The sequence below is a fragment of the Sebastes fasciatus genome, chromosome 17 (assembly GCF_043250625.1).
Source record: "Sebastes fasciatus isolate fSebFas1 chromosome 17, fSebFas1.pri, whole genome shotgun sequence".
NCBI classification, from domain to species: domain Eukaryota; kingdom Metazoa; phylum Chordata; class Actinopteri; order Perciformes; family Sebastidae; genus Sebastes; species Sebastes fasciatus.
The window spans coordinates 15784545-15799019 of record NC_133811.1 but is presented as its reverse complement, the minus strand read 5'-3'; the positions used below and the strand labels follow the sequence as shown (position 1 = coordinate 15799019).

The 14475-nt window shown below is 36.6% G+C and overlaps 3 long non-coding RNA genes across 3 annotated transcripts; all 3 read left to right on the top strand.

The window, feature by feature from the left end:
- Positions 1–3659: 3659 nt before the first annotated feature.
- Positions 3660–14475, top strand: LOC141754500 (uncharacterized). Its single transcript, XR_012590670.1, has 3 exons — positions 3660–3916; positions 4224–4341; positions 14169–14475. It is a non-coding gene; the product is annotated as an uncharacterized LOC141754500 (long non-coding RNA).
- On the top strand, positions 6977–8772 carry LOC141754498 (uncharacterized). The gene is made up of 3 exons (XR_012590668.1): positions 6977–7104; positions 8355–8499; positions 8662–8772. It is a non-coding gene; the product is annotated as an uncharacterized LOC141754498 (long non-coding RNA).
- Positions 9477–11972, top strand: LOC141754499 (uncharacterized). The gene is made up of 2 exons (XR_012590669.1): positions 9477–11725; positions 11871–11972. It is a non-coding gene; the product is annotated as an uncharacterized LOC141754499 (long non-coding RNA).

The window sequence follows — 14475 nt, the reverse complement described above, 5'->3', positions numbered from 1 at the left end:
TGACAGTGAGCAGGTAGCAGAGTGGGGTCTTTTCAGATCAGTCTCATCTCTTTAATACGACTTTTATCACATTCTGACGCCTCTAATCTTATATTGTCAAAAGAAAAATGTTTGTGTTTTGTGTATGCATGCATTTCAAATGTTTAGCATGCTAGAAATATGGAAAGAGTTCATCAGAGTGTGTTTACCTCCACTTAGGGTGACCAGATCCCAACAAACCAAATGTGGGACAAAGAGTATGTTTGTGTGGGACAATGTGGGACACGTTTCCAAAGCTGAGAGGTATAGTCTACAATTTTGATATAATGTCTAACTTAAATAATTAACATTTCTATTCTGCCCCTTATCTTGTAACATCTCTATGCTTTGCCCGAATGCATCCATAGATCGGCACATCTCCTTTTGGAGCCGCAGGTTTCTTCTGAGACTCACATGAACGTTTTTGGTTCATGTTGTATTCCCCCCTGTGTCAAATTGAAAAATAATTGGCAAATTTAACAAAAAACTCTTGAGAATCACCTTCCACCATCTTTATAAATACGTATACTGAAAGTAGTTTCAGTCTTTGTTGTAGCTTCTCTTCCTTTTCTTTGTGGTAGTTTCCATCATATTCCGCCTAAATCTCCATATTGTGACGTTGCGGTGACTCGCAATTTTCCCCGTTGGGCATAGCGTAGCAAGGACGGTGAAATATTAACCTGCACTTGACCCACATTTGAACAGTTTGACAGCAAACACAGCCCCCATGATGACAGCCTTCCCTGCTTCCCTCACATTCATTGGATAAAAGCCAAATTTTAAAAAAGCGTCTGTCCTGCAGTTGTTTGACTTTTGAAAACTAGAGCCAACGAAAATGTGGGACATCGTCTCAATATGTGGGACACCCGGTCACCCTACCTCCACTCATTGAGCCACTGCTGTTGTCACATATCACCATCATACTTCGAGCCGTCGAAACATAAAAGACAATTTAAAAAACTTGTGCGACAAAATTCACTCAAGTAGTAGAAGTAGCAGCTCTTCCTCCTGTTGTTAAAAAAGTTTGCCAGGGAGTTATGTTTCAAAAAAGATGCTTTGCTCTGTGTGGGGCATTACATGGGAAGGAACTATGTTGATGGCAGGGTCATTGCCATGTGAGCCACATTGAAGAGCCTCTGGAGGCCGGTGATGTCCTCTCCGGTGATAGTGTGGTTCTGACTCTGACTGGGTGCTGGACTCTCTCTCTTTTGCTCCAAGAACCCTCCATGTTTGCTTTTCCTACCCACATCTCTCAGTTTCAGGACAATATTTTATCCTTCTCTTCATTTTTCATAGCTGGACTGAGAATTGAACCTTGAATCCTGTCCTTATTTTAACTCCCACGACTGTAAATCGACGTATTAGAAGCTTATTCTGTGTGACTCAGCATAAGATTCCCAATGTGACATGATAATAGGGGGGCGTCAGTGTGCTAGACAGATACAGAAAATAAACACTTTGATAAAGGGAGCAGTGCTGCCACTAGGTGATGACAAAGCCTGTGTCTAACACCAATGTGCAGTCGGGGATCTTGCATTCTCCTGGCTGAGATAATGAGTAAGAATGAAACTGAAAGAGTCACTGCACATCAGTCAAAAAAAAACAACAGTTAACTGAAACTAAATACAAAACTTCACATTAAATTTGTTCTTGGATTACTTTTTACCTTCAACTACAGGTGACAGAGTTCTGGTCTGTCTGACACAAGCATATTTTACAGCCCAATGAAATGAAACAGAGCACTGAGCTCACATGTTTGCTGAGCTCTTATCTTCAATGAGTAAGAATGAAACTGAAAGAGTCATTGCATATCAGTGTTTTTCCACCATGGCACAGAAATCACATACTGTAAGCTTAGAGCATTGTGCAAGAAATATAACTTTAAATGTATCATAATAAATATGTATATTGTATAGTGTTAAAACTTTCAGATATGCTCATATCATTGGATAACAACAGGACAGCTATCTTCAGACTTTTACTTGAGTATTTCTACACTGTGGTTATTGCTACTTTTACTTAAGTACAAGATTGCAGACAATCTGTGGTTTTTAAGTGCATTTTTGTATTGACATGGACAATATTTATTCTAACTAATAGTTTGTAGATTCGTTACGGCTGGCTGTATTTTAAACATTTTGAGCACATCATTTTAAGCTATTGATAGGGGAAAACGGGGTTGGTCGTCACAGTCTTTACTTTAGTTTGAATCCCTTAAAAATCTTTATTCTTAATAGATTCCCTTTCAATGTAATGTAATGGAAGCCTAAAGTGTCAGGTAGCAATGGAGTGACCTTACTGTCCTAGAGCTTATTCTGTTCAAAAGATATGGACTGTCAACTTGTGACAACCATCCCGAGGGGTTGGTTGTCACACACTATGGGGTTGGTTGTCTCTATGTTATTTTAATGGGGAAAAATATAATATGGAAGCAATCTTAAAAATTAATTTAAAAAGTTTAATTTCATTGAAATTTAACAACCTAACGCATCTTCTGCATCGAGAGAAGATAAACAGGAAAAATCATTCCTATAAGTGCATTTTTTATCCTTATATAATAATACTCAACTCATTCTCATGTCAGTCACTCACTATCAGTTACATGTGAAAACCAACCATAGACTGTATATAAGAAATGGACGTAGTCACCATGACGTTACCCATTGGTTTGTGGACTGTTGTTTTGAGGCCTCGAGTTCTGCATTTTGGCCGTCGTGAGACATGAGAGGGTGGAGCTAAGTACAAATGAACACTGATATAATTAACTTTCATGAACTGAAAACACACCGTGAAAGGGTTAAAGTTCTAAGAAGAAAATACGACAACTCCCAGACCGGACAACGCCGTGGTAGTGACCTGTCAATCACAAGGTAGCCTTGCCCTAAAACGTATCCTGCTTTATGGTCTATTTGACTCTAAATGGGACCATAATTTACTAAATGAACATCATGCTGTATTGAAGAAGACTTGAAACTAAAAACTCATGTTTACAATGTTTACTGAGGTAATAAATCAAGTGAGAAGTAGGGTCATTTTCTCATAGACTTCTATACAATCAGACTTCTTTTTGCAACCAGAGGAGTCGCCCCCTGCTGGCTACTAGAAAGAATGCACGTTTAAGGCGCTTCCGCATTGGCTTCACTTCTCAGACCCTGAAGTTGCCCACTGCAACCAACCCCGAAGAGAATGTGACAAGCATTCCCAACTGGGATGTTAAGCTGTAATGTAAGCGAACAGCCACATGTTGTAGCCTAGCTAAGAAAAACATCTATAGCTCTCCCTTCATACTTTTTAATGGTAATAATTATTTTATTATAAACCCATTGTGTCAAAGCCCAGAGGAGAAACACATCAGAGCTAGATATCTACATTTTGGCATGAACAACACTAAAAGTCCTCTCACCTCAATGTCAAGTGTCTTACTCCTGAAATGACCTCGTAGGTGAAAATTTCAGTACCAACATTTTTTAACAGCGCCCTCTAGGGAGCGAGATCTAATAAATGAGACAACCAACCCATGTGACAACCAACCCTGTTCTCCGCTACATTTTAGCCTAAATGCAAACTTGAGTTGGTGCTCACAGATGACACTCCTCTGTGTCACTGAAATACAATATTCAGTTACTATTACAGTAAAATACATCTTATTGCAGGCGAAGATAATTTATGGTTTAATGGCTGCTATGAGTTCCACCACTCCCATCCTCCATGTTCTCTTGGAAAATACCATCTGAGGGAAAAAAGAAAAACAAGTTCTGAAACACTCCCCTTCTGGCAGCCTCACATGAAGGGCCTAATAGCAAAACTTCACTTTCACAAACTTCAACTGAACAACACAGCTGTTCCCAGAATACTGCTGAGAAGAGAGAAATAAGACATAGAGGATGGTTTTGACTCCGTAAGTAATTTTACCTTCAACTGTAGTTGTTTATGTCATTAATGGTTTGGTAGCCAATAAAACAGATTGGATATTTAAACAAACAAAGCAATATTCTCATTAAGAAGGCCACAAGCTTTGATTTAACAACTGTTCCACAATTGATGGTGTTAGATGAAAAGTCAGAGAATTAGCAAACTTATTACTGTTCATCCTGAGGGCAACATACTGTACTGTAGCTACCAAATGTCATGGTGTAAATCAAATTAACTATCGTCATGCTACACTGATTGAGTGCAGATGCTGACTTTTTCTTACTCCTTTTTAGGGCACAAGTGACTATGACAATTGCAGTCACTATACCCATCCCCTTTTTCCTGTCAACAGCACTTGTGGCAGCGATCGTGGTGGCAGGAGTGGTAGTGTACAAGCGTATAAGCGCAAGCGTAAGTGATTCTCCAAAAGAAGCTTGTTTTGGCTGATAAATCAATAAACTGCACTATATTTAAGTTTTAATATTAAATGTTAAAGCATGTTACATGCCGCATCGACCTGTCGGGGTTTATTTCACAACAATGGCTGGCTCGCTGTACATTAGCCCTTACTTAATGGCTTTTATGAGTTCCTCCACCTCCTCTTGGAAAGTACCACCAGAGCGAAAGAACAAAGGTTGTTTGTCTTGGTGACAGGAGATTTTTTGGACCTCAGAGAAACTGAAAGTACAACTATTCCTCAACCTTTGATTTAGTTAGAGAGCTATTCAACCCATATATGGTCTTCTCTAGCAGTACGGCACATTTTGAGTTGTGAGATTTTGTTTAGACTGAGCCATCTCTGGCATTCAGTCAAGTACTGAAAATTAGGACCAAAAATCCCCAGGGTGCACCGTGGTGTTCAGAATCAGACCTTTAGGGGGCTCAATTCAGGAAGTTAGCAGCAGAAGAAACACTGTGGCCTGTGTATGATGTAGTCTAGTCTCAGAGGGCTTACTAGACAGATATAAATGCATACCCCCCAAACCAGTCTGATGACTTTAATAGAATACAATGGAACAGAATCCCTTTATTGTCATTGCAGAGTACAACGAAATTAAAATAACATTCCTGACGGTGCATACACATCTATTAAACAATAGTAAAAAAATAAAGAGTAAAAAAAAAAAAGATAGAAATAGAAAAATGTGTATTTGCTTGACCTATAAAAACAGTAAGATATTGCACATCAGATATTGCACGTTGCTGAGTTGTATTGGCTCTATATACACAAGTAATAAATATGTACAGTAATAAAATTGAATAGAATAAGTAAGGTGCAGTTGGAATGCAAACATCTGTAGTTCAATATATACATACAAAGGGTGCAGTTGAAATGTAGAAATGTAATGTAAAGCTGTATAGACATATATACAAAGTAGCTGTAAATGTAAGTATTGTGGTCCTGGTATTACTGTAGACAGACAGACAGTCGGTGTCAGTGTTTGTCAGTGTTCAGTTCACGTATGGCTGTGGGGTAGAAACTGTTTTTTAGTCTGTTTTCCGTGATTTGATGGACCTGAAGCGTCTGCCGGAGGGCAGCGGGTCAAACTGATGGTGTCCAGGGTGGGAAGGGTCTTTTATTATGTTGGATGCATTAAAAAACATAAAAACATTTTTAAGAAAGCATGCTCAAAGAGTTAACTGAAACTGAAACTACTATTAAGACAGAGATAAGATATCGAGGATGGCTTTGGCTGTGTAAGTAATTTTGCCTGTTGTTGTTCTGTTCATAGAGGTGATTGAGTGATAACGAGACAAATAGTTAATTTGTAAGCAGCATTAATGGGTGGGTACCAAAACTGAATATTGCCAGGGAATATTTTCCGATGACAAACTGTGGTCAGTTCAATAAATAAAATGATATTCCATTGTATATTTGTAAATGACTGTATCAATGTGTTTTGTTTTGTTTTTAGATATTTTTTATTATTTTAAGTTGACATCTCACCCGTTTAGTAGAGGCTAATATTTTTAAAAAATGTGGTCAGTTGAAAATCTTTACTTTTGTTTTTATTGCCGAAAGGAAGAAATGTAAAGTAAAATGTTAAATAAAATAAATCCACTAATTTTTACTGGTTAGCATCATTAAACAGATAAGGCAGACTTTAGACCTTTAACTAAAATGAAAGTAAGTTATATGAAACAACATGTCACGTGCTTACAGACTGATAAGATACTGAAAGAGGGAAACTATTGTATCACCTGTTCATTATCAAAACCACATCAGGACTGTTGGTCAAAGGTCATCTCCATGGAGCCAAATAACAACTGCTGAAACAAACAGGAGACTTTTATCAAGATCATGAATCATCCAATTGTGAGTACAATCTGTACTTCATTATTGTTGTGTTGAACAGGGAGGTGTGGACAGGATGTCTAAGTCCCCTCCTGTGTATTCCTTATGTGTAAGTGTGTGTCCAATGTTGCAGCGTCCACTGTAGGAAGAAGAAGAGGCTGCTTATTAAACTATATCTACATCCATAAAGCCTGCAATATGTATGGCTAACAATGAGCAGGTAGCAGAGTGGGGTCTTTTCAGAGCAGCCTCATCTCTTCAATACAACTTTTATCACAATCTGAGTTTCTGTTTTGGACCTCAATAAAGTCCTCTATATTGTAACATATTGTTTGCATTTAATTAAGTTTGCATGTTATGTCTGTTTTGATCATAGCATTATTTTATTTTCAATAACTAAGAATGAAACTGAAAGAGTCATTGCATACCAGTGTTTTTCCACCACCCATGGCACAGAAATAATATACTATAAGCTTATATAACGTGACAAATATGTCAAAATAAATATGTACATTAACAACCTCTAAACTTTCAGATATGCTCATAACACTGGATAACAACAGGACAGACATGATAACAACAGCTTTCTTGAGACTTTTACCTGTATTGAGTATTTCTACTGTGGTAATGCAACTTTAACTTCTGTAAAAGATCAAAGTCCTTCCTCCACCACTGATAACAACTGTAAAATAGCAGACATGACCCAATCAATGTTATATTGCTGCAGTGTGCTAAAACACACCCCTTGTGGCAGCCTCATATAAATGGCTGAAAACTGAAACCAATCACAAAGCTTCACACTGAATCTGAACAATAGAGCTGTTCCCAGAATACGACCAAGAAGAGAGAAATAAGATATCGAGGATGGCTTGCATTGTGTAAGTAATCTTACCTTCACACTGTTAAGAATTTCTCAGTAAAATAACAGTAAAGAACTGGCAGCAGAGTTGCCTTTATGTTACTGTAAAATTAACATTATTATACTGTCGCTGAAATTTACAGCTTTGTACTGTTAATGAAAAATACTATTTGAACTGTTTTTTTTTTATTAATTTCACAGTATTTTACAGTTAATTTACTGTTTAAAGAAACATTATATAGCTGATTTTCACCTTTCTTTTACATTATCTTACTGATTTGTTTGAATGCACTATTTAGGTTGTATTTTGTACATACATTTTAATAAACATTATTTTTTTACCCTAGATGAATAGACTTAGCAGGTTACAGACATAGGAATAGTCACACTAAATACAATTAAAGGCACTTGTTAGGAAAAAGGCTATAATAGACTTGTTGACACTTTTCCCAAAAATGTCTGTCTATAGTTGGCTACAAGCACAGAATGCAAATCATAACAACATGTGAGTGAAGAACAATAAAGCTAATTCACTGATTTTACAATCATGTACAATGTACAAGCCTCTCATGTGCAGATCAGGTCCCAGAATTAAAAACACACTGCATGAAACTGTTACTGATGATACTTTAGACAGTTGATCAGCAGTAAAGTGATGCTTTTTAAGAATACATTGTAGTTCAGTTAAAAAACGGCCTATGAGTGTAATTTAACAGGTTTTCTTTTGTATTAACAGTAAAGCACTGTTTTTAGCAATAACAGGTTAATACTGTTGAAATCCTGCTGTAAATTAACAGCAATTGTTTACAGTGCAACTATATAGGTGAAATGCTTCTGTCTGTATGTAGGTGGTGACAGAAAGACAGAAAGAGAGTTTAATTTTAAGCATTATTACATTGCCAATAAAACAATGCTTATATTGTATATTTGAACAAACAAAGTGATATTCTCATGAGGAAAAAGATTTGATTTAATAATTGTTACACAATTTTAGTGTTGTAATTTAATGTTTTTTCATGGTGTCATTGTAACTGTATTAACAGTCTCTGAGTTTACAGCGATGCTGTCGTCTCTGTGAGACTGCAGCTAAAGTACAAATTAAAAGTATGACCTGGCATTAGATAAAAAGTCAGAGAATCACCAAACTTATTGCAATTCATCCTGAGAGGAATAATGTCTGTACAATGTCATAGCATAAATCAAATTAAATATTGTCATGCTGCACTGAGCCTCCAGTATAGATGCTGACTGTTTCTCACTTCTTTTTAGGGGAAGTTTGTCTTGTCACCTGACGTCTACTAGCGTTGGAGTGGCAGCGCAGGCTATAACTATATCCCCCTTTTGTGGGGTGGTACTTGGAGTTGTGGCAGTGTCAGCGGTAGTGGTAGGAGGAGTGGTATTGATAGACCACATGGTAAGTGATTCAACAATCTCTCCAAAAGAAGCTTGTTTTGTCTGATGAATCAATAAACTGCACTATATTTAAATGTTAAATTTAAATGTTCAAGCATGTTACACTTCCACAATATCAGTTTCAAGTGTCAATAACTTTTTTTTTTCTTTTTTCTTTTTGCAGGCCAACAAAAACAAAAACAAAACCTGACTGGACTGAGTTTATTCCTCTAAACCCAACTGCAGAACTATTGATGGAATAATAACTCTGTAATAAAAACAAAGATGACATACAGTCTGTGGTTTTGATGTACATTTTTGTGTTGACATTCACATTTATTCTAACTAATAATTGGTAGATGCTGGTACTGGTTACTGCTGGCTGCATTTCAAACGTTTTGAACACATACCTGAAGCTGGTACTGATGCATTTTAGCCTAAATGCAAACTTGAGTTGGTGCTCACAGATGACACTCCTCTGAGTCACTGTTTTTCAAAGGATATTTTAGAATGAGGGTGCTGTACTTTATCAATACAGTGTTCATGTCCTTTTTGTAAAATAATTAGTGAACTGTTCGTCATAAGTTTTTTTTTATTTGTGAACAAATAGAATTAATGAAATATGATTTAAAATTAATGAAATATTATTTAAACAATTTCTGAATCTGATCTTCTGATTTATAGAATATGATTTTACAGGGCAAACATTTCCAGAAGAATTAAATGTTCAGACGAAAGCTGTGATAAATTATTTTTAAAAAATCATTTAAATAATGGTCAAATATGATGTAAAATGGCATAGGCCTAGTTTTAAGTCAAAACACTTCTTAAGGAAGGACCCCCACACCTAATAGGCTATCTCCTAGCAACTTTTATTTACTGTATAAATACAGTCTCTGTATAATATGTATGACTGATCCTAAAACCTGAATGAAGAGCTCACACACCTCAGCTCTGCATGTATACCTGCTTGTCTGGCTGTTTGGGCTGCTGTTGATTTCGAGCTATAGACATCCTAAAATAGGCCTATATTATAGAGCGATACTACAAATAACACAGGAAAGCACTTTAAGTATTAACACTATATACAAACACACCACCTTAACCCTATAATGTTCCAGTTGGAATATTAATGGAGTATTATAGACCTGCTATTGAAGATGCATAGCCCAAGTATCATATAGCAATAAAACCACAGCTGGTTATGATTGACACAGTATAACATGTTTAAAGAAATAATTAATAAATAGGAATAAGTCGCAAGAGATTGTTGATACCGGCCCGTACACACAGCAACATGTGAATTAGGGGAGTACCGCCACTTATTTTTTTCCACTTCAAGCACTGATTACAGTAGAATACATCTTATTGAATGTGAAGATATTTCATGTATTAATGTCTGCTATGAGTTCCACCACTCCCATCGTCCACCTCCTCTTGGAAAGTGCCATCTAAGGGGAAGAGCAAAAGTTTTTTGTCTTGGTGACAGGATGGTACTTCCTCAAACACTGTTAAAATCTATAAATAGCAGACACACCCTGTCGCTGACTCACAAGAAGGGCTGAAACACAGAAAACTGAAACCAAACACAATACTTCACTCTGAATCTGAACGATAGAGCTGTAGCTGCAGAATACGACCCAAGAAGAGAGAAATAAGATATCGAGGATGGTTGCGTAAGTAATCTTACCTTCAACTATATAGGTGATATGCTTCTGTTTGTACGTATAGGTGGTGAAAGACGGAGAGAGTTTAATTTTAAGCATCATTACTTTGCCAATAAAATAATGCTTATATTGTATATTTGAACAAACAAAGTGATATTCTCATGAGGAAAAAGCTTTGATTTAATAATTGTTACACAATTTTAGTGTTGTAATTTAATGTTTTTTCATGGTGTCATTGTAACTGTATTGGCAGTCTCTGAGTTTACAGCCATGCTGTCGTCTCTGTGAATTCGTACCATTATTACAATATTATCGAAAAACTTTGATTTCGTTGTTTATGTTTTGTTTGTTTACTTTATACGATACTGCGGCTTTAAACTATTTATTTAAACAGCTCATAGTGAAGTCAGACAAACAGGATCATCAACGAGGGGAGACGGGAAATATAAAACATTGCTCAACAAAAATGTACGTTACTCAAACTGCTTTTTCAGTTACAGAAACAAAACAGTGGAATGGTATCCCTACAGATATTAGAGTAACATTAAAAAGGGTCGTGTTGTCTCAGCAGGTATCTCTCTGCCCCATCAGAGGCAGCTCTTTCCCTCGCCTCTCTGCTGCTCTGTAGCCGGTCTGTGAGCGTAACTACGGTTGTTTACAACTGCGTGTTTGGGAGTGGCTCTGCAGGGGGATGATATTGGATTTTTTTCCAAATCATTATGACATTAGGGTATTTTTGCCATACTGTAGATTTTGCTTTTGTTCGCATACTGCATATTACATACTACATACTAGATTTTGGCGAAATCAGTACGTACTACTAGTATGGTATGCGGTTTCGGATACAGCCACAGTGTTCTTTGCTTAACATGCTGATGCAATAGAGGAAGCTGCAGTTTCAGGAAGTTTAGTTTAGTTTACCCCCCAAAACGTGTTATCAGCCAGTCAAATGTCAAATTTGCATCTCTCTGTCTCTTTTTCTCAATTCAATTCAGCTTTTTCAATTCAGTATGCTTCATTAGCATGAATGTAACAGGGACAATATTGCCAAAGTGTCAAGTAATAATGAGATTAGGCTATGAAGAAAAAGAACATGGTATAATGCGTAAAACCAAGTAAATAGCAGAAGTCGTTGAGACCTTTTGGCGGTTCTATCTTCTTCCGCTGTACAAACGGAAGCAGTTTGCTGATTGGTACAAAACACAAAGTACAGTTGAGGCTGATGTGAATGTTAGTAGTTTTGCGGGTATTTGGTTGTACACTAAAGTACAAATTAAAAGTATGACCTGGCATTAGATGAAAAGTCAGAGTTTCACCAAACTTATTGCAATTCATCCTGAGAGGAATAATGTCTGTACAATGTCATAGCATAAATCAAATGAAATATTGTCATGCTACACTGAGCCTATAGATGCTGACTGTTTCTCATTTCTTTTTAGGGCGACTGTGACTCTTGCGATGGGGGCGCGTGGCGTTATAATAGGAGGGACGGGTTCGGCTGCGATCCTCATAGCACTTGGAGTTTTTATTTTAATAGTGGCAGTGGCAGTGGTAGGAGGAGTGTTGGTGTACAAGCACCTGGTAAGTGATTCAACAATCTCTCCAAAAGAAGCTTGTTTTATCTGATGAATCAAACTGCACTATATTTAAATGTTAAAGCATGTTACACTTCCACAATATCAGTTTCAATTGTCAATAACTTTTTTTTTTCTTTTCTTTTTTCTAGAACAAAAACAAAACCTGACTGGACTGAGTTCATTCCTCTAAACCTAACTGCAGAACTATTGATGGAATAATAACTCTGCCATAAAAACAAAGATGACATACAGTCTGTGGTTTTGATGTACATTTTTGTGTTGACATTCACATTTATTCTAACTAATAATTGGTAGATTCCTTACTGCTGGCTGCATTTCAAACGTTTTGAACACATACCTGAAGCTGGTACTGATGCATTTTAGCCTAAATGCAAACTTGAGTTGGTGCTCACAGATGACACTCCTCTGAGTCACTGTTTTTCAAAGGATATTTTAGAATGAGGGTGCTGTACTTTATCAATACAGTGTTCATGTCCATTTTGTAAAATAATTAGTGAACTGTTCGTCATAAGTTTTTTTTTAAATTTGTGAACAAATAGAATTAATGAAATATTATTTAAACAATTTTTTAATCTGCTCTTCTGATTTATAGAATATGATTTTACAGGGCAAACATTTCCAGAAGAATTAAATGTTCAGACGAAAGCTGTGATAAATTTAAAAAAAAATCATTTAATTAATAATAATAATGGTCAAATATGATGTAAAATGGCATAGGCCTAGTTTTAAGTCAAAAACCTTCTTAAGGAAGGACCCCCATACCTAATAGGCTATCTCCTAGCAACTTGTATTTACTGTATAAATACAGTCTCTGTATAATATGTATGACACTGATCCTAAAACCTGAATGAAGAGCTCACACACCTCAGCTCTGCATGGATACCTGCCTGTCTGGCTGGCTGCTGTTGATTCCGAGCTATAGACATCCTAAAATAGGCCTATATTATAGAGCGATACTACAAATAACACAGGAAAGCACTTTAAGTATTAATACTATATACAAACACACCACCTTAACCCTATAATGTTCCAGTTGGATATTAATGGAGTATTATAGACCTGCTATAGAAGATGCATAGCCCAAGTATAATATAACAATAAAACCACAGCTGGTTATGATTGACACAGTATAACATGTTTAAAGAAATAATGAATAAATAGGAATAAGTCGCAATGAATGTGAAGATATTTTATGGTTTAATGTCTGCTATAAGTTCCACCACTCCCATCGTCCACCTCCTCTTGGAAAGTACCATCTGAGGGGAAGAGCAAAAGTTGTTTGTCTTGGTGACAGGATGTTTAAATCCTGACCTCAACAGTTATGCAAACTGAAAGTATGCAACTATCTCTCAACCTCTAATTTTGTCTCTGTTCAGGAAGTTAGCAGCAGATGTCACACTGTGGCCTGTGTATAATGTAGTCTAGTTTCCGGGGGCTTACTAAACAGATTGTTATAAATGCAACCCAAAAAACAGTCTGATGACTTTATAACATTTAAAAAAACAACAACAACAGTTAACTGAATTTAAAAATAAAACTTCACATTAAATGTGTTCCTGGATTACTACTGTTAAGAAAGAGAGAAGATATCCAGGATGGCTTTGGCTGCATATTTTACTTCAACTACAGGTGACAGAGTTCTTTTCTGTCTGACACACCCTGTGTCATTTGCTGTGTAAATAGTCAAATGCACACATTAATATTTTACAGACTAAAGAAATGAAAGCTCACATGCTTGCTGATCTTGAATGAGTAAGAAAAGTCATTGCACATCAGAGTTTTTCCACCATGGAACAAAAATCACATACTGTAAGCTTGGAGCATTGTTCAAAAATCTCTGGTTTGAAGTGAAAATACTATTTGAGTAAAATTATTGCTTTTACTTTACTCCAGGGGGAGTATTATTTGCTTTTAGGCAAACTGAACAAAACAGGTTTAAACCGGAAACCATGATTTTCAATTAGACTAATATAAAAAAGCACTTTAAATGAATGACACAGTCGTTGCACTTTTTTTCAGTGTAGTTTCTATCATATTCTGCCTAAATCTGCATAGTTTGTGACTTCGCGGTGACTCTCAATTTTCTCTGTGGGGCATAGCGTAGCAAAGACGGTGAAATGTCAACCTGCACTTGACCCACATGTGACCCACATGTGACCCACAGCACCGTGATGACACCCTTCCCTGCTTTCTTCACAGCCATTGGATAAAAGCCAGACTTTAAAGAAGACTTAAATTTGACTTGAAACCTAGAGCCAATGAAAATGTGGGACTCCGTCTCAATATGTGGGATGTGGGACAACAGATAAAAATGCTGTGCAGTCTTTCGTAAAGTTGGACACCATGGTCACCTTATCTCCACCACTGTTAAAAACTGGGACAGGACAGACATAGCCTTATCAAACATTGTTTTTTAATTGCTGCAGTGTGCTGAAACACCCCCCTTCTGGCAACCTCACATGATGGGCTGAAACACATAAAGCTGGAACCAAACACAAAACTTCACATTGAAACTGAACAATAAAGCTGTTCTCTGAGAAATAAGATGTTGATGATGACTTTGGATCTGTAAGTAATTTTACTTTCAACTACATAGGTGATATGGTTCTGTTTGTATGTAGGTGGTTGAGTGATAAAGAGATGGAGAGTTATTTTAAGCTTCATTACCTTGTCAATAAAACAGATCTTACATTGGATATTCAAACAAACAAAGCGATATTCTCCTGAGGTACA